Source organism: Ambystoma mexicanum, chromosome 14, assembly GCF_040938575.1.
Source record: "Ambystoma mexicanum isolate Mex_15411 chromosome 14, UKY_AmexF1_1, whole genome shotgun sequence".
In the NCBI taxonomy this organism is placed as follows: domain Eukaryota; kingdom Metazoa; phylum Chordata; class Amphibia; order Caudata; family Ambystomatidae; genus Ambystoma; species Ambystoma mexicanum.
In genome coordinates, this window is record NC_090940.1 from 417,196,748 (window position 1) to 417,217,062 (window position 20,315).

Genomic DNA, 20,315 nt, shown 5'->3' on the forward strand with positions numbered 1-20,315 from the left:
TGCATCATCCATTGAACGCAAGTTCAAAAATATGGCACCCCAAAAAATGAAAGCACACAACTCGACAATTAAAAAACTTTGCAACATCTTGCATGATTATGCTGTAATAGACTAGAACCAGCTTGATTCTGAAAGTCAAATGCATCTTGAATTAAAGAAACACGAGGCAACGATGCTGGTCAAAGTAGCAGCGGATTCCTCCAAGCCACGCATGCACCTTCTCAAAGGGCCTATAAATGGTGGAAACTCAAACACGATTTGTTTGGAGGACACACTGCAATGAAATGCACCACCTCACTTACCCAAATGCACATTGCTAAATATTTTACTTCAATGGAAAATAAAAATACTTCAGTTTCTTTACATATCAGCAATCCGACAAATGATAACACCAATCGTGAAACAAAGACGGTAACCGTGACCAACGATATTGACCAAGCACCAATGTAGAGTTTACATCACCGGGGCTTAATCCTCTTAATCCTCAGAACCTGTCCTGTGTTGAAGTGGCCACGGCAATAGGTCCTGCAGTTGAACAGGTTTAACTTGCTTCAAGAACTATAGTCAAACTCGCAAACTAGGAATACTGTAGTGATAATTTCCACAGGTATCCCCAATGGTCGTGGTCTGGTCGCGACCACATTTGAGAACTTTTCTGACATGAAACCGTTACTGGGTTGGCACGCTAACTCATCAAGAAATGGCCAAGCCAGTTTAAAATCGCTCTGCACTTATGAAATTGTTCCATCAAATTCCTGCGCTGCGTAACCTAGTCTCGGATGACGTTGAATGGATCAAACTTCCAAGTTGTCATAACAATCACATGCTTTGCAAACTTCAGTCATATAATAACAAAGCTTTTATGGGATCACCAAACAGATCTCGACTTACTGGGCTTCCAATTATATGCATCTAGGTCTATAGAAAAGACGAACAAGTTACTTCTTACCTTGTAACGTTCTTTTGACGGGATGTTCCTCCGACGTATTCCTTATCTTAGATATCTCCTTCCAGCTCTGCTGGCCTCGGAAATTTTTTCTCTAGAGGGCGCTGCGCGTCGACGTCCTCTGAATCGATGTCCCTCGACAGCCGATGTATCGACGTCAACGTCATCGTGCCTAGAAAGGCCGCGCGCAGCGTCCGTTGCTCAGTTCCGTTTTGTAGCCCACAGTATTTCTGTCTGGACTAGACTAATCACCCTGAAGGAGCGTAAGCTGCAACAACAAGGGAAGTAGAACTGCGGGGATGGATGGGAGGGTCGATAAGGAATACGTCGGGAGGAACATCCCGTCGAAAGAACGTTACAAGGTAAGAAGTAACTTGTTCTTCGAAGGGATTGTGTCCTCCGACGTAATCCTTATCTTAGATAGGCTCCCATAGCAGTATTCTATTATTGGAGGAGGGAGTACTGACTTCACGCTGTCTTCTATTGATGAATATAGTGCAGTACAGCCCTTCCAAACCTAGTCTCTTGACTGGAGGAGGAATCCAAATTGTAAAAACGTGTAAAGGTATGGACAGACGACCATGTAGCGGCCGCATAGATGTCTTTAACCGGCACACCTCTTGAGGGCCGATGAAGCTGCCATACCTCTGGTCGAATGAGCCCTAAGGTTTTGAGGGGGCTCTTTCCCTGCCTGTTTATAACATTCCAAAATGGCTAGAATGATCCATCCGGAAATGGTCTGCTTAGTTATTGGTAACCCCAGCTTGTGACCTGTGTAACCTACAAACAGCTGGTCTGCCTGTCTTATCCTGGCTAGTCTACTAATGTAAAAACTTAAAGCCCTTCTTGGGTCCAGCCTGTGTAACCTCTCTTCCTCTTTCCCCGGATGAGGAGGAGGATAGAAAGATGGAAGGGTAATCTTCTGAGTGATATGGAATTCAGAAACCACCTTTGGGAGGAAATTAGGCTTCACTTGCAGGACAACTTTGTCTTTGTTAAAGATTGTATGAGGGGGGTTTACAAGAAAGAGCTTGTAATTCGCTCACCCTTCTAGCAGATGTAAGTGCTAATTATAAAACGTTTTTAAGGGTAAGGAATCTTAACGAACAAGAATGGAGTGGTTCGAAAGGTGTGCCCATCAGGAAAGTTAGGACTAGGTTTAAATCCCATAGGGGAACCTGGAATGGTCTTGGGGGATAAACATTGGTTAACCCCTTTAGAAACTGTATTACCAAGGGTAACCTGAAATAGGATGGTTCTTCCGCAGTGCGCTTAAAGATGGATAGCGCTGCGAGATAGCCCTTAATGGTGCCAACTTGAAGGCCTGAATTCACCAAATAGAGTAGGAAGGACAAAATAATTGGTGTACCACATTAAAAGGGGTCGATATTCTGTTCTCTACACCAGCTGCAAAATCTGTTCCAAAGGCAGCGGTATAAAGACTTTGTTGCTGGCCTCCTTGCTGAAAGCAACACCTCCATATCATCAGGGAGGTCCCAATCCTTGTACCTCAGCCTTTCAGAAGCCTAGCGTCAAGGTTGAGGGTTTGGATGTCTGGATGGAGAACCTGACCTCCCTTCTGTGAGAGTAGGTTCTCTCTGAGTGGAAGTCGAATTGGAGGGCAGATGGACAAGTCTAGAAGGTCCGGGTACCACGTTCTCCTGGCCCAATCCGGGGCAATTAGGATCATGGTTCTCCTGAATCTTCTCAACCTCCTGATCAGTTGAGGAATGACAGGGACCGGTGGGAACGCGTACAGAAGCAGAAACTCCCAGTCCACTATGAACGCGTCTCCCAGACCTCCTCTCGGGGGAAATTCCATTGAGCAGAACAGATCGCATTTCCTGTTGACACTGGTGGCGAACAGATCCACTTGAGGGGTTCCCCAAAAGGGCGAAGATCTCTTGAAGGACTTCCTGAGCTAGTTCCCACTCGTGGGAGACTGTGCTCTGCCTGCTCAGAGCTTCCGCTGTCAAGTTCTTCTCTCCGGCTAGGTGAACTGCCGATAGAGAGATTCCTTCTTGGACTGCTCAAAACCAGAGCTGCATCGCCTCTCTGCACAGGGGTAGTGATCCTACGCCTCCTCTTTTGTTGAGGTAAAGCATGGCCACCGTGTTGTCCGTCATTATCAGGACATTTTTCCCTTGTACAGCTGGCAGGAACGCCTTCAGCGCTAGTCTGATTGCTCTCAGCTCTAACAGGTTGATATGTAGTCTGGACTCCGTTGGAGACCAACGACCGCTGATGGTCAAGTCGTTGGCGTGGGCTCCTCACCCCGTGAGTGAGGCATCCGTGACTACTGTTATCTCCGGCCAGGGTTGACAAAACTGTTCTCCTTTCAGAATGTTCTCCTGACAGGCCCACCACTGAAGGTCTCGAGCCACCCTGTCGGGAACCTGAAGAAGATCGGTCATTCTCCCTGAGAATTGTGACCACTGAGTCCTCAGTGCCCACTGGAGGGATCTCATTCTCAGGCGAGCCTCTGGCACTAGGAAAATGCAGGATGCCATGAGGCCTAGCAACCTCAAAAAGTCGAAGGCTGGAAGACGTTGGGCATCTTGGAACTTGGTAACCATCTGTAGAATATCTTGAGCCCTCACCTCTGGTGGCGAGGCTTTTCCCAGGGAAATGTCCAGGATCGCTCCTATGAACTGGAGTCTCTGCGATGGTATCATTTGTGACTTCTTTAAATTGAGGGAGAAGCCCAGTCTGTGAAGGGAGTGGCAAACGTGATTTAGCTGGATCTGAGCTTGTTCCGAAGATACAGCTCTGATCAACCAATCGTCCAGGTAGGGGTAGACGTGAATCCCTTCCCTCCTTAGACTTGCCGCCATTACCGACATTAACTTGGTGAAGGCCCTCGGGGCGGAGGTCAGCCCAAATGGCAGCACTCGAAATTGATAATGAGAGTTGCCAATTGTGAATCTCAGGTATTTCCTGTGTTTGAGATGGATAGGCACATGGAAATAAGCGTCCTGAAGGTCTAGAGATACCAACCAGTCCTGGAACTGAAGGGCCTGAAGGATCTGAGAAAGAGTGACCATCTTGAATTTGTCTTTCCTGAGGAATCTGTTCAATTCTCGCAAGTCCAAGATGGGTCTCAGTCCTCCGTCTTTCTTTGGAATGAGAAAGTAAGTGGAGTACCAGCCCTTGTTCCGCTCCGCTACAGGTACCGGTTCTATGGCACCTTTCTCTAGCAGGTCCAAAATTTCCTGCAAGAGGAGCGGATCTGGAGCTTTCTGAGAGCTGATCCCCGGTGGATGACTCAGAGGTATGCGTAGGAGAGGCAGGCAGTAACCTTGGGCAACTGTTTCCAATGCCCAAGCATCTGACGTGATAGCCTGCCATTCCGCCAGATGTTGAGTCAGCCTGCATCCTACAGGTGTCCTGTGAGGGAAGTCCTCCGAGTGGTTTTGGGGCGGCTGATGCCGATGGTAAAGAGGCACCTGCTGTTGCTGCGGCTTTTGAATATCTACCCCGTCCACCTCGGGTAGTTGTTCTTTGTCCCCTTTGAGCCGGCAGTCCTCTACCTCTTCCGAATGCAGAGTAGAAGCGAAAGGACTTGCCCCTCACCGAGGTTCCTGTGGGACGAAAAGGTGTCTGACGGATTGCAGCGCCTAGGGATTTTGCTGCTGCTTTTGAAGTTTGCAGTTTCTCTAAACGGTCATCCGCCTTTTTCCCGAACAAAGAAGAGCCATCGAATGGCATGTTCAAGAGCCTGGCTTGCACATCTGGGGCAAAACCAGACTTTCTCAACCAGGCGAATCTCCTGGTTGTTGTACTTGCCGCCATTGCTCTGCTGATACTGTCAGCCGAATCAATGCCCGTCTGGAGGGATTCGCACATAGCGTCTTTACCGTCCTGTATGATATTCAGGAACGCCTCCCTTTCTTCTCCCTCCGGGATGCAGTCAGCCGCTGTATAAGCACACTCCCAAAGTGTATGGCTGAATCTAGCAAGGGTGCAAGTAGCATTAACAGATTTTAACGCCATGCTACATGCCGAAAAAAAACTTTCTTTGCCATAGCATCATATTTTTTATCGTCCCTGTCCTGTGGGACGGTAGGGTAAGCAGTCTTGACATCAGTAGAAGATGCTGCCTTTACCACCAGACTTTCTGGGGATGGGCGTTTTGACAAAAACTCCGGGTCTGCAGAAGATACCCTGTATTTTGTAGACAGTTTTTTATTTACTGCCGGGACGACATCTGGGGTTTCCCAGTTCATCATAATCTTCCTCTGAAGAGCTTTATGAAAGGGCACTATAGGATCCTCCTGTGGGCCTTTGTCAAGAATGTCCGTGAGGTCATCTTGTTGGAAAGACTGTGAAGGTGCAGACCACCCCATAAACTCTGTGATACTGGCCATTAAGGCTCTGTAGGGGGTTTCAGCATGCTCCCCCGGGTCTGGCCTAGCAAACTCCACCTCAGGGGAAGTGTCCAACCCACTTGCCTCATGTAAGGAATCATGAAGATCCTTTAACCTGCGTTCTTCAGAGGATAACTCCTCTCTAACTGGTGTTGCAGGTCCCTGCAACTCAAATGTGTCTTCTTGTTCAGACAATTCACCCTCTTCCATAATTGAGGACATAGTTCTCAATTGTTCTGAACTCATAAAGGGTGTAAACCCCATCTCCAAGGCAGAGGGTGCCAAACTTGTCATAATCGGCCTCGAAAACGTTGATGTCGTCGACGCCGAAGGCTTCGGGCGTGGCGTCGAAAACAAAGGCGGAGGCCTCAATGACCTCGACAGAATTGGGATTCTGCTCGAGAAGTCGACAACCTAGACGCCATCGAGGACCTGGGGATAGCCACTGGGTGTGTCGCAACCGTGACTTTTCTTGGCGTCGACGCCGGTGTCGAAGATGGCGTCGAGTCGACAGACCCGTGTGTCGAAGGTCCCTTCGACAACGGCGTCGAAGACACCGACCTCGGCGTCGACGGAACCTTCGTCGACGGCACCTTCGAAGAAGGTTTTGAGGTCATAGCCTTACTCGAGGGTTCGAGAAGTTTCCTTCGCCGGGTACTGCGACTCGCTGAGTTTTTGACCTTCGGGTCTTTCGACCAGAGCATGGCCCTCGGCAGTCTTCGAGGGGGTCGAGGCCGCTTTCTCGAAGACGCACATCATATTTTTGCGGAATTCCTCCCATTCAGCCCGGGAACTATGTTTCGTGGGGCAAGGGATTCTCTTAGGAGAAACAGAGGAAGAGGAAGACGGAGAAGGGGGATCTTCGACGTCTCCTCTTCGAGTGCTTCGATCTCGAGGAGTCATGGGACCCACTCCGAGACCTGGAGCGCGAATGGTGACGAGGAGACGAATGTCTCGACTTCGTCGAGGAAGAAGCTTTTGAAGTCTTACCTTTCTCCAGCTTCCCCCTAGGCTCCTTCAGGGCCTTAGCTGTCATGGACATACAGTCCTCGCACTCCGAACAATGGTGTTCAGCTCCCAAACACCACAGACAAACTCTGTGAGGGTCAGTCAGCGACATCTTTTTCCCACAATCTCGGCATTTTTTGAAGCCGGACCGAGGAGTTGTCGGTTCCGACGAAGAAGCCATCGAGTACGGATCGAATATCTCAAGGTAAATAGGATTAACCTGACAAAACTGAGCAACGGTATTCTGAGGCACTGAGTAAGCGCGGAAAAACGGAACTGAGCAACGGACACTGCGCGCCCTTCATAGGCAGGATGACGTCGACACGGCGGCTGTCGAGGGACATCGACTCGGAGGACGTCAACGCGCAGCGCCCTCTAGAGAAAAATGTTCCGAGGCCAGCAGAGCTGGAAGGAGATATCCAAGATAAGGAATACGTCGGAGGACACAATCCCTTTGAAGGTCGCATTTATTGAATTTCAACCGCCCTTGGTCACATCTCCTACATTGTTACACCCCTAATCATCAACTACAGGTTATGAACAAAACTATGAAGGATCAAATGGAATCCTTCTCACAGATAATAAAAGGTCTAGCTTGGCTGGAACCACTCATCAAAACTCTTTCCAACGCAAATATGCAGGTGGACAAGTCATAAAATACTGCCTTTTCCATCTGTTCATGGAATTGTTGTGGCTTTAAAAGCTTTTTTGCATGGCACAATTCCTTAAATTCATCTGAACAACCATTGATAATTCTTTTACAAGAAACAAATGTTGATGGTAGACATTGTTTCTGATGGTTTTACTTCTTGTTCACAACGAGCAGAAAGAGGCATGTTACGGCGTCCTTTTGGGGGTCTTGCAATTCTAATTCAAAACAACGTTAAACGTACTTCCCAACTAATCTAATCATCAGAGTTACTGGTTATAGAACGGTCTTTAGAATCAGTTCCGATCCGTAGCATTCTTGCCACATCCCTCTATTGGAATCCTAGTGCCATGCATCTTGAAACAGTAATACACAATCTAAATTCTGCATTGACAGATGCTTTTATTAAAACCTCAAACTATGAAATTATAATTGGAGGAGATTTCAATTGGACCTTGTTTACTCCTCCAACAACTACCGATAATATTTTTCATAATCGCCACTCTACCCTCTCTCACGATAGAGGGATCCTATGGACTCACTATTTTGATGATTGGGATATTCAGACAGTTTTACCCGAGCATCAAACTTCACAAGCCACTTGGCATCGTGGTAATCGCAGCTCGTGCATAGACTATCTTGCGCTATCGCATGCACTAGTAGGAAAAGCTGGATTTCTAACACTAGTTAATAACACCAGTGATCATCACATTCTAAAATGCACCAGATTGATGCCCTTGTTCTGAGTTCCATTCTCACACTTCCCGCTAGTGACAGACATTTGCTGTCCATCCGTTGGAAACCATCTCTTTGTAGCCACTTGACTAAACTTGTAAATTGTGATCTCTGGATTCCAAAGGAGTACAGAGTGTGGGGAGCTGGGTACTTGGGGATTGATGCATGGAATGTGCAGATTATCCAAAACCATCATTTAAATCTAGCCGCTCAGGAGAAAATTAGGACTGCGTCTCTACATTGCAATTCATTTAGTTCAGTAATTTATGAACTTAAGGGTCGTAAAAATTGCACGATCAGACAACTAAAAAACAGGGCCCTAGTCAGCATATCTGGTTCCAAATAAATGTATCACCACAAGTTATAAAACAGTTGACATTTTTTTTTAATTTGAACAACACTTGAAACAAAACCCAACCATGATTAATCTCTTATGCAAAAAAAACAAATCTAGAGAAATCTGGGCCATTCTAAGAAATCCACTGGGATGGCAAAAACCGGTCTTCTCTGCTTCAATTTCTGGTACAACTTGGACAGAATATTATAAGACCAAATACAGCCTACCTCGAGGCTGCTCATCATGTGATGCCCAAGTCTATGTCACAGGCATGCTTCCGTCTTGCCCATGGCAAGTGGAGGATGTTGTATGGGCACTCAAGAAGCTCAAATACTATAAGGCAGCTGGGCCAGACGGCCTGCCGACATGTGTCCTGAAAGATGATCCTTACTTCTGGACAGCTGTACTGAAGCGCTATTTGATGTTCTATTTCAAACTAGGGTGATACCAGAATCATGGCTCACTTCTATAATTATTCCGCTCCATAAGAAAGGCTCCAGTGAAGAACCCGGCAAAGACGATTGCGTTGATAGACGTGGCCGCAAAGGTCTTTGCCTCTTAATACTCAATTATCAAATCAGAATAGACCAGACAGGGTCACTAACAGAAAAAAAATCCCACCGAGATTGGCGTAAAGCAAGGGTGCATCTCTGTTTAACCTATATCTCACAGACATAAATGTGTATTGGTCCAACTCTGACACATTTCTGGTAAAGCTAGGCGACTTGCGACTCCATTGGCTCGCATTCGCCGGAGATGTTATATTATTCGACCGAACGCCTTTCGGACTATAGAAGAAATTGCAATATTTTTCTCCATTTTGTACCCAACACAATCTGGTCACAAACTCTGCTAAATCCAATATCTTCGTATTCTCCAACCAAAAAAAAAAAGATTGGTTAAATATCAATGGAGCGATGAGAGCAGTCTAATTCAACGTATGATGGTAACAACATATTTGGGCTACAACTTGACTAACACCAATTCGCTTATGAAGTGGCACAATTCGAGAACTATAAAAATTGCACAGCTAATAGGGCAAATGAGGATAATTTTACATAAATTCTGTTAATTTCCACTTTTGCCATTGGTCGATTTTTATTTGCTGAAAGTAGAGGCGATAATCCTATACGGGCTAGATCTCTGTTTATTAGAGATTGGTGGTCAGCTAAACAAAATTCAAGACATGATTTGGAAGACAGTGTTCGGCCTTCCAGTCTGCCCAATGTAATCATCATACACGAGTTAGGACTGTCGTCTCTAGCCTCTAGGTTGCAATGGAGAAGGCTTAGAAATTTTAGCAAAATGACAACCTTCCCAGAACTCACTATGAGAACCTAGCACGAATGCTTGCAAATGAGTCACCTCCCTCAATATCCCTTTTTAACAAACAAATGCAGGCTGCGCTTGTGAAGATCGCAATGGTACCAGAAGATCTAATAACACGTTCCGGTTCTGTTAAAAAAAATATTTCAACATGATTGGACGTGCACTTCTGATCGTATAGCCCAATATCAATCTTATGTTGAATATGCCAAATTTAGACAAACAGATGCTGCGTTTGTCATATCTCAAGGCTTGCCCTTGTAGGCAAGCCAGGAAAACATACATGAGATTCAGGCTTAACCTTTTCTACACTAAAGCATGCACAAAACACTGGAAAAACAATGCAGACACTATGAATGATGGTCTATGTTGGCTTTGTGGAAGCACATATGAATTGGAAACATTGAACTTTATATTGTGCCTCCTTTGAATCCTCATACTTTGCCATTCCTTGCACCCTTCTTGTTGGAATCATTTTGGATACATTGCATGTGGGGATGAAGCAACATATTTAATATGTTAATTAGTATGTTTTTTAACAATCATCGAGAGGAAGCTCAGTGATTCTGAGGAATGGAGAAAGTCAAGCGTTCAGCAGCATTTGCCAATTTTATGTATATAACATTCGAGAAGTCTCCATTTTAATATATGAATCGACTCGATTGCAACACCATCTGTAATAGATTGATGGGTACGTTAATTTCACGATGCCTATGTGCTAACAGTAAGATGTCTGTTAATACTATATGGTCTGAGACGACTTCAGATTTATATTGTTGAAAATGTTTTTGAAAGCTTAATATTTCAGTCTCATTTAGAAAAGTATGTTCATTTGATTTCAGTTACTTGCTTTTTAACTTTCTTTATTCTTCTCATAGCAATTCATAAGATTTGTATATAGCGCATTTTCTTTAATTTGTATACATGTATTGTATTGCTGTGCACCAAACGCAATATTATCAATAATAAAATGTACAAAAATTAAAATAAAAATAGCACAAAGAATTTCAGTGATGACCAGTGGCTGATTCAGCCGCTCCCTTAAACTCTGGACAATTCCGTGAAAGCAATGGTGTCCAAGAACGTATAAAACACTCTAGATTCTAAGTCTTAGGCTCAGTGTAAAATTTAACATAAAACTCTTGGATTATTTTCAGTATTGCATCTGCGTAGCATGTCTCCCCCTTTTCATTGCGCAAAGAGACAACCCCGGACCATTTTCCATCTTTTTTAGCCAGGACAAACTCCTCCCAGGCCTATCCCCCTCACCATATTTTCAATATTTTTCTTTCGAGACTAGATTATCCTAGAATAAGGCAAAGTATGGAACTATTTTATGTACTGGCATCAGAATTAGAATTGTTCACCCGATATAGTTGTGCATCACATAAGATTGGATAATGATTATAGGCACTGACATGGGTTTTGCTTGACAACCGATTTCATACACCACTGTTGGTTCATTAGTATACCGAAGATTAACTCTGTACACCCTTTGGCATGTTGTCACGGTTTACGGGGGTTATGCTCACAGGCATCAAATATTTAAATGCATTTGGAAGAGCACATGTATAATCATCAAGTTTGTAAATGCATCAACTGTTTTAAATCCTCTTTCTCATAGTGTTATAGTCCCAAAACGCATCGAGCAGACACTTCGTTCTCTGGCCTCTTCAGGATTGAAAATTGAATAAACAGGTTTTGAATATTACAGCATTTGATGTGTGTATTAGATATACTATGATTTATGTAAAATACCATTTGAAATGCTGACTGTTTTCAGTACTTAGGTGTGCAGAGGACGGGAGGGTCCATAGACTACTTTTTTTTCCATTGTATCACAATCTCGTGTCAGGGTGAGCATTCCTCCCCTGCACCCAAATTACATACAACTTTTGCAAAGCATAAAGTATTCATAATTTGAGTGGGTGTGCACTGATGGTTTACTTTACATCGTTGATCTTCTCTGCTCTGCAGTGTGACACACAGCATTAGTAGCACCACAGAAGAATGTTATTTTCTAGAATGAATGATCTAACCGAAAAGCATGCCACAATTTTAGCTTTCACAACAGAGGAGGAAATCGAATTCTCTCTTTGAGAAGTTAAACTGAAAAGACTGTAGATAGCCATGAAGATCCCAATAAGTTGATATTCAAGTTAGACAAATTGATTAGAAGTGAGATTTCTCAGAAATTACATGCTACGACTCTAGTTTAATACTATCAATCTCACAAAATCCCAAGGGACCTTAGGGTATATTTACGATCAACTTTATGTAAGGACAGTATTGAATTTAAGAAGTGGGATCAAATCCTTAATAAATGCTGGTTAGCCCTTATCTTCACAATTGAAGAGTTGCCCAAATCACTAACCTCTTAACCAATATTAATGACCTAAAACACAGTTGACTGCATTAAAAAACGACTTAGAATTGTCTGCAATCCTGGAGGAGGTGAATTTGAAACTTGCATCTTATAAAAGGTGATATCGAACAAAGGAAACTCAGAAAATTCAAACAAGATACATTCGACTATATGAATGATATGGTCTATACGTGGCAGGAATATTATTCCCATAGGAATCAGAATAGATTCCCCAATCCACATGCTGGGCATCCCGGATCAGATAAAAACAGTAATAGCAGTATTGGGGACCCGATCCCCGTCAGACAGCTCTGGATTAGGGTCACTAATATTCCTACAGTTTGAATGGGGGTTTCCCCAGCTACAGGTGGAGTGAACCAAGCAACATCTACTCTACATCTGGACTTTTTTTTTTTTAGGCGTAAGAGGCAAACAAAGAGGTAAAAAGATCAACAAGGCAACAAAACAGATAATCAGTGACAATATAGTCCTTAACATATGAAGTAAACCACTTACAAAGGGCCAATTGGACACCCTTAATCATGACCTTTCAGTTGTCTCAACTAATATCACTCTTTTTGAGGAGAAGATACATTTGCATAAACCTTTATGCAAGATACATCTAAAGTGTTTTTTTTTAATATAAACACAACCACCAATGGAGGAAATGCTGGATGTAGACGACAGGTTAGAAATGAAGCCCAAAAGTCATTTTGATCTACATATACAGAATTCGGTTCTTAAGATGTTTGAAAAGAAAGTTGAATTAGAATTATTGAAAATTAACTATCACAGGTCAGCTCCATACAATATTAGGAATTCACAACTAGAACAGGTTGAAATACTAGCTTTGGATGTCTGCAGTCTCTACACCTCTATCCATCACAATGAAGGGATTGAGGCTATAGAGTGGATGCTCTTAAACTCTGAAGTGAGAGGTAATAAACAGTTCCTCAGAGTTACTGATCATTCTATATAAATACTTCAGATATCGGGGTACTTTGTGTACAAGCATCGGGGATATCGATGGGGTCAGCAATGACCCCTGCTTCTGCCAATATAGTCCTGTAGAATTTTGAAACAACATTTATTCTTGAACATACATACTGGTCGAATAAGATCTTAATATGGAGACGGTACAAAGATATCTTTGGCATAGGGTGTGGTAAACAAAAAGAACTAACATCTTTCTTCAGCTATCTGAATCAGGTACATAGACGTTTAAAGTTCACCTTAGAAGTGGGATTACCTAGACTTAACTTTTTGGATGAGAGTCTTAAGTGATGGGAAGGTGGTGACGACAGTATTTAACAAACCTACTGACGTTAATAACTTGTTAGACTACTCTAGCTTTCACCCAGAAGCTATGATGAAGAGTCTCCCCTATAGTCAGATGTTAAAGACTAAAAAGAATAATCTCCGTGTTATGCTCACCTGGTATCTGCGGAGGCGTTGGGACATGGTTGCAGCCCTCCTGGGGGTGAGGTTGCTCGGGTCCAACTTCACCCTCTGCGCTTATGTGGTGACTGGTGGTAACAGGTGATGCTGCTCTGGACTGCTCCTGTATGGGTAATAGGGGGCATGAGTATGCCAACTTGTGCGCCTGATCCCCTTCCAGAACCCTTCTCCAAAACCGTGGTACCCATGGGACACGCTGTCCCTGGAAAGCTCATCTGTTGATTAGTTTTGGCGAGCAATCCGTCCTGCTCCTTCTGGCAGGGGCGCTTTTATGATCTAGACCGAGTTCCTTCACTGGTCCCTTGCACGTGGTAGTCCAGTCCTGCTGCGACTAAGCCACTATACCTCAGGTAAGTGTTCCTGTTTGCCTTTATCTTTCCTCGTCTGTTTTTGTTGTATTGTAAAGTTTGTTGCCTTGTATTGCTGTCCGTTCCACTTTTGATGTTTGCTCTTTTGCTTTCTTCCCTTGCAGGTGATGTTGCCGGCCCGGCAGAAGCTGCGGAGCTCGAGGTGACAACCGGAGGGAATGAGGAACGAAGCTGCAGCGGTACAGTAGCTGGTAAATTGTTAACAAGGGGGCGCGAGGGTTCAAATGCAGCGCAGCCCTAGGACGGATGTTCTAACCTTGTCTTTCTTCTTCACAGGGTCCGAGGTTGTGATGCGGGAGTGCGGTGCTGCAGCGTCTGGATCAAGATCACTGGATGTCAGGAGAGGAATCTGCAGAGGATGTGACAAAGCACCAGTTTCCTGGAGGTGAGTATGCAGGAGAACGGCTGGTTTCAAAGGTAAGTAAACGGGTCCAAGCGGCATGGAGCGTCACGTTGCACATGAGTGCACAGTAACGCGAAGCACCAGCCTTAAGGATGGAGCAGCTTATATAGCTGAGCTTCTGAAGCCACGCCCACCAGGTTCAGCCTGCCTGCCACACCCGATGAGTCAGCACATGAGGATGTTCTCTGAAATAAAGGCTTTCAGCTCCTTTTAAGTTCTTGTAAAATAAAAGCACTTCTAGGCTGAAATAAAGTAAAAGCACCCCTGCACTGAAATAAAGTGTTCCTGCTCACATCTCTATATGAACTTGGTACCAAAGGCGCCAAAGACTGAGTCCAGTCAGGGCCCCTGTGTTTATAGGTCCCAAAGGGACATAAGTGAGTCAAGTCAAGTGACCCATTACCCCATCACTAAATGTGTGGTTTTTGTGTTCTGGGGCCTGTCGCCATGACACTCGGATCTATCAGAACAAAGAATGCTTAGAACTTAGAAATACGTTTAGAAAAAGAGTATATACGGATGAGGAGCTGGATGAGTCACGAATGAGATCAGAGTTGGTACCTAAAGATACTCTTTCACTGTAAGCAGAAAACCAGAGAGGCTCCCCTATTTGTATCAAGATTCTCCAGACAGAGTTTTCAAAAACAACATACTAAAGAAAAACTGGAATATTTTGCAACATGATCCAATGTTACATAATTTGTTTCCAACACCGCCTATGATGGCATATAAAAGGGGCATTCATTTGAAGGATAAACTGGTACAAGCCGAGAGACCACAGACAGAGACAAACTGTATTGAGCACGAGAAAGAAGGGGACATTCCCATGTCTCTCATGGGGTCACTAACCAAGTACTGAAGGGGAAGATCTATTTTCTCATCCACAAACTTGCTAGAAAATTTCACTTCAGGATTATGCTACATGTTTAACATCTGCGGTCATATATACAATTAAATGTCCATGTGGCCTTCTATATGTGGACCAAACAGCAAGACATATGAAGGAAAGATGGACTGAACATAAGTCAAATGTAAAATGTAAAAAATGTTAAATCCCCAGTGGCTAGACAGTTTAATGAACATAACCACACAATTGCTCAAATGCAATTCATGCTATTGAAAGTAGTGCAACGCCCCCAGAGGTAGGGGTGGGGTAAGGGAGACTTCAATTCCCGTCTTTTACAAAGAGAAATGTATTGGATACCCTGGTTAGACACTGTACATCCCAGGGGGTGAATGAGGATTGTTGTCTAAATTGCTTTGGCTAAATGTGGATTTGATACTGTGACCTTAACATCTATTGACCAGGATTTACATTTTGTACATTTATTACACTGGGTGATAAACATGAGAATTATCTGTCACATTTGACCCTATACATCATGCCATGGGGTTAATGCATCTTGTACAGTGCATGGTAGTTAATTCACTGTGCAATAGTGGATCAGACATATTGAGTCCATAATTGGGGGACATTCTATAAATGCATAACATGTTAGCTTATGGACCCATCTGAACATGGAAATATAGGAAGTGAGTGTATTTAACATATCTAACATATGTGCATTGTATAGATTGCACTTAATACCTAGATGTTGTTACTTTGAATAATTACTATGGATGATGATAACATGTTCAAATGTATATGTAAAATAAACTTTGGAAGGTGCTCAGTGAACTGAGAGCATTGGGTTAGAAATAACATTAAATAATATTTAGGGATTTCCAACTCTATTCGTTTATGGAATCCGGCTGCTTATATTGCCTGCCAGACACTTCAGTTTTAATAGACTTGATAGTTTTTGAACATGCGTTTTCAACCTCTTCGCCTTATTGAGTTCGGGCTCCCTAATAGATTGACTATTTTATACTTCAGCCATCATATATTTGATCTGGATTTAACATGCGGTAAAGGTCCGATCAAGATGGCGCTCACATTTGTGTTAGATATCCTTTTCTAAGCCACGTGATTACTCAGCACGCACGGTAGCGCTGAGATATTTCTCACGTGACTTGTCAAGAGAAGACTTCCTTTATTAGTGACTCTACATTCCTGCAGTGGTTCATTGCACGGCGAATGTGGTTTATAAATCAGTATTTTGGGTCCCTTATCAGGCAATTGTGACTGGGTTGTTGCCTCAGCGATGACAAGCTTTGTCAACATTAATTCCATCCGTTCGGATATTATGAATTAGAATACTCGTAGCGCATATTAAAATAGATAGTTACATGCCTCTTAATATGCAGGAACGGTAAAGACTCGGTTGGTGAGTGCGATGTGAAAAGGAATAGAATTAGCAGCAGCCAAGTTGGCGTCGAAACGCATTGGCACATTCAGTACCCAACACCCTTGTACACAGGAGTGTTGGGTAAGAAAGTCACTAGAACATATAGGTGTAGCTAAGTTGTTTGTCTACATAATAATGAAGTGCACCCTGTTTATAATAGTTACTTGCCTGAACTCTCTAGATCCTGGACTCTTTCCAACTTTCAAGACTAGATTATCTAAAGGCGAAGGCCAGGTATGGAACCATTTTGTGTACTGGCATCAGAATTATTCACCCGCTATAGGTGTGAACATCATAAGAGTGGATAATGGTTATAGGCACTGACATGGGTTTTGCTTGACAACCTATTTCATACACCACTGTTGGTTCACCAGTATACCCAAGATTAACTCTTTACACCCTTTGGCATGTCACAGTTTACGGGGGTTGCACTCAAAGGCATCAAATATTTAAATGCATTTGGAAGAGCACATGTATAATCATCATTAAGTTTGTAAATGCATCAACTGTTTGGGGTCTTTTCTCATAGTGTGAATTGCTCTTGAAGGGGAATATAGCCCGAAACGTGTCGAGCACCAATTACACTCGCTGGCCTCTTCAGGATTGAATAAACAGGGATTGAATATCACAGCATTTGATCTGTGTATTAGATATACAATGATTTATTTATGTAAAATACCATTTAAAATTGTGACTTACGTGCTTTGACAGGGTTGCCCCTCCCTCCATTATTCCAACACATTAGCCGAAGCCCTGCCATATACGAGTGGTACCCCTAGACTAGAGGCTAATGGCTAAATCAACAAGGAACATAAACACAGGCCTGCATAAGACATAGCCATATGGATGGCATAATGCTGGTTGAGCAGGTTTTATCTTTAACCCCCCCTTCCATTGCATACCCACCTTTCCCCACCCTCGCCACTCTCCCAAACAGGGCAATGTAAAATCCCACAACCATAAAAATAAAATGCAAACAAGATCAACTGCCACGCAGCATAGGGGGAGCGGCTGGCTTACACCTTATATCGCTCCGACTTGGCCCTTAAAGAGTGAAAATAACAGTAACTTTAAAGAGTTATCGGAGGTGTCCTGTAGTGCAGAATCCATACGGATCCACCATGCCTTACAACATGGCAACTCATTCTAGGTCAATACAGGTTGTGGCATCACTAGGAGCAGCCAGGCCCGGGTTCGCCCCTGATGCTGGCAGTGGTATGTTGGCCCCAATGTAGTTCACAGCCTCTTAAGGAATAGTTTAAAAAAAGAAAAGGTTTACCGTTATGGTGCAGACGGAGTTAGACAGGTAAGAGAATAGCATATCGCACAGACCCCTCTCGAAGCAGCTTCTTGAATGCTAAAAATGTTTTGCATTCCGATTGAATGCGTGTGGATAAGTCTGAATATACATGCACTCTGTTCGATCCATATTGCAGAGTCCCTTTTCTGTGGCCAGCTGCTAAATCCGATCTCGGTCTCTATAACTAAGCAGTCATGAGATGATAGGTCGAGGGGCAGCACCAGGTCCAGGCTAAGGGGCCCGAAACTGAGGAGACTGTTCCACCACAAACTGTGTGGGTAGGGGCAGGTTGCCCAGTATTTCTTTTGCAGAATCTCACCAAGTCCTCCATCTGCCCCTTACTTGTCGCCTCTGGGATCCCCACTATACATATGATGTTGCGTCTCAAGGACGTCACATTTCAGGAAAAGCTGCTTTACCTGTTCAAGTGACACATTTCGAGACTTGACACCTCCCCTCCCCCGAATCACGTCATGCTCTTTGCTTTTGATTCTGTATTCGCCTATGTTATCCCAGCACTTTCCTTGTCCAGTTTCGTATGCAGCAATGTGATGCTAGCTGTAATCCCGTCCATCTTCCCAATTCAAATCCTAACTGCATACTTGTGAGCAACTTTCTCATGTCAAGAGTGGCATCAGTGATGCCGGGCGGGGGGCGGGCAGGGTATCCTCCATAGGATCCTTGGCCACTTCATCCCCCCTTGGTTTCGCCCCTTACTTGGTGTAGGTGTCCATGCTGCCCTCCATCTTTGCGCTGCCAAGCCCTCGCATCATAGTTTTACCTTGTGCCATCATGGGGACAAATCCACCGGTGGACTCAGGGACACACCACCTCTGTCCCCCACAATGAGCACACAACCGCTAGGTGCACAAACAACAATACTCCCATGCCGATTACGCACCACCACAGAGAAGCAGGCACGCCATTCCTCAGTACCACAATGGCCGGTTATGGGTACAGATCCGTCACACCTGTTCTGGGGGACAATGGTGTGACAGTTTGCTTTCTGTCAATTTATAGCCGCAGTGGAACCTGTAGCCTGGACTCCGGAGCAAACCAGCAAACCCTTCTTGTGGGTCCAAACACAAGGATACTGCAGAGCAGACACTGATATGAACAGAGGAATCTGGTCGGTCCCGTAAATCCAGGTTGATGCTGGCCTCCAACTTGGCAGTCATCGATACAAATGAACCAGTCTTAGTTATAGGAGCGTATTCCGCAACAGACATGCTAAGTCCAAATAAGACATTTCCTTCAAGGAATGAAACCATCGAGAGCAATACACTTCCCAATGGACAGCACTTATTTAGGCACTTGTAGAGTCACAAACAAATGCAGTTTACCTTACAGAAATCAGTAGCGCTCCAGTTCTAACTGCACTTAGTGGCTGTGCTCTGGCTCACCGAAAATCATACGGGCTTCTGCAGCATACACAAGATATAAGACATCCTATTGCACCGAAAATCATACATCAAGTTCCCTCAGATCATCAGCTGATAACCTTTGCGTTTCCCTCAAAACAAAACCAGAGTAGGATGTACGCTTTTATCTTCTCAAGGTCCCTAGCTTTGGAACAAACTCCAATTCACCCAACCGGACCAAATCAAACAAGCAAGGGTCTACGCTAAACCTACCCAACAGCTTTTTCAAGCACCATTAAGAAGTCTTGAATGCCTACTTGTACCTGGTTTGCCAGATGAGCTTATCTACCAATAGCACTTTAAACTTGAGACCCAGGAACGCAAATCCCATTACAGAGAGTATACCAGGTAAACTTATCTACATTCTAGAACTTTCCCTGCCCCATCCAAGACTCGCTCCTTCCCACCCATTGCCCCACCCAAGACCACACCTTAGACCCCTTTAACTCCAAAGTTTGTCATTGAACATAAAGCATATTTTATATCACAAATAACATTGAATTAACATTTAAGAGGCAACTAGATCGGAATTGAATTGAAAATCGAAAAGCTACAAGAGAGAGCCTTACAAATATAGTTTTCAGTAGTACCCGAAAGGAAACAAGAAAACATGTGTTAGTAAAGAAAATATCCTAACAATGAAGGCATGAGAAAAACAAAGGAAAAGCACATTCAATTTTAAAGATGCACACATCACAAGTGGTGACAATCAAAAAAATGGCATGGTCGACTCAGCGTATGGCCCATTCCTTCATTGTGCATGGTGAAAAAGGCTTAGATTGAGATGGGGGTTGCTGGGGTTAAATTGCTAGCTTTTTTGATGCGTCTGAACCCAAGAAAGATGCACTGATTGGGAGCTAGCGCAGATGAAAACCATCGCAATGCTGAGAAAAACTAAGGACTACAAATCTAGGACACAAAACTGTGGGCATGTATTACAGCAGTAAAAAAAAATGATTTGCTATTAGGTTTTGATCACTTAGCATTTGAAGCATGTGCAGATGACTAACCAAAAACAGCAGCAATAGATTTTTACTTATGGCTTACTAAGCACCTGGAACATTTGTGGTGCTCAGTTGCTTGGGCAAACAGATACTCTGCGACTACTCAAATTGCTTTGTCATCCACTGCAAGAAGTTGCAAGTTATTGAGGATGATGGCGAGATTGGATATCCTACATGTGCTTTCAGGTGAAATTATTTCCCAAAGAATCAGAATGTAGATTGCTCGATGGCCACTTGCGCATTCCATAAAACATATTTGGTCAATCTCTGGTTGCTAGATTTAGATTTGCGGAGGTCTTGTGCTTATTTCTCTCTGCCTTGTGTTTCCCAATTGAAATAA

At 43.8% G+C, this 20,315-nt stretch overlaps 1 protein-coding gene across 3 annotated transcripts in view; it reads right to left on the minus strand.

Annotated features, from left to right (window-relative positions):
* Positions 1–20,315, minus strand: part of STYX (serine/threonine/tyrosine interacting protein) — a 984,080-nt gene that overhangs the window by 720,143 nt on the left and 243,622 nt on the right. The window lies entirely within an intron of this gene.